Source organism: Alexandromys fortis, unplaced genomic scaffold (genome assembly GCF_014885135.2).
Source record: "Alexandromys fortis isolate MF-2015 unplaced genomic scaffold, M_Fortis_MF-2015_v1.1 scaffold_399, whole genome shotgun sequence".
NCBI lineage: Eukaryota > Metazoa > Chordata > Mammalia > Rodentia > Cricetidae > Alexandromys > Alexandromys fortis.
The window spans coordinates 330,359-330,767 of NW_026068268.1; positions in this window are offsets into that span (position 1 = coordinate 330,359).

Genomic DNA, 409 nt, shown 5'->3' on the forward strand with positions numbered 1-409 from the left:
ATTATATATACATTGGTGTTTTTCCCATGGGTGTCAGGTCCCCTGCAACTGGAGTTACAGACAGTTGTGAACTGCCATGTGGCTGCTGGGAGTTGAACCTGGGTCCTCTGGAAGAGCAGTCAGTGCTCTTAACCACTGAACCATCTCTCCAGCCCCAAGACCCATTATATTTACCTCCCATTCCAACTCCCCAGCCCTTGCCCTGCCCTCCTATAATCAGCTTACTCCAGAACTTGGGCCATCTGCATTCTTTGTTTTGTATTTTTTAATTAGCCAAAATTAAGGTCAGCTTCTAAGTTTTATTTATTTTATACTATGTGTACAGTGCCTGCATATGTGTACTGTGGACTGAAGTGGCCAAGGCAGCCAGAAGGGAGCACCAGATCCCCGGAGCAGACAGCTGTAACAG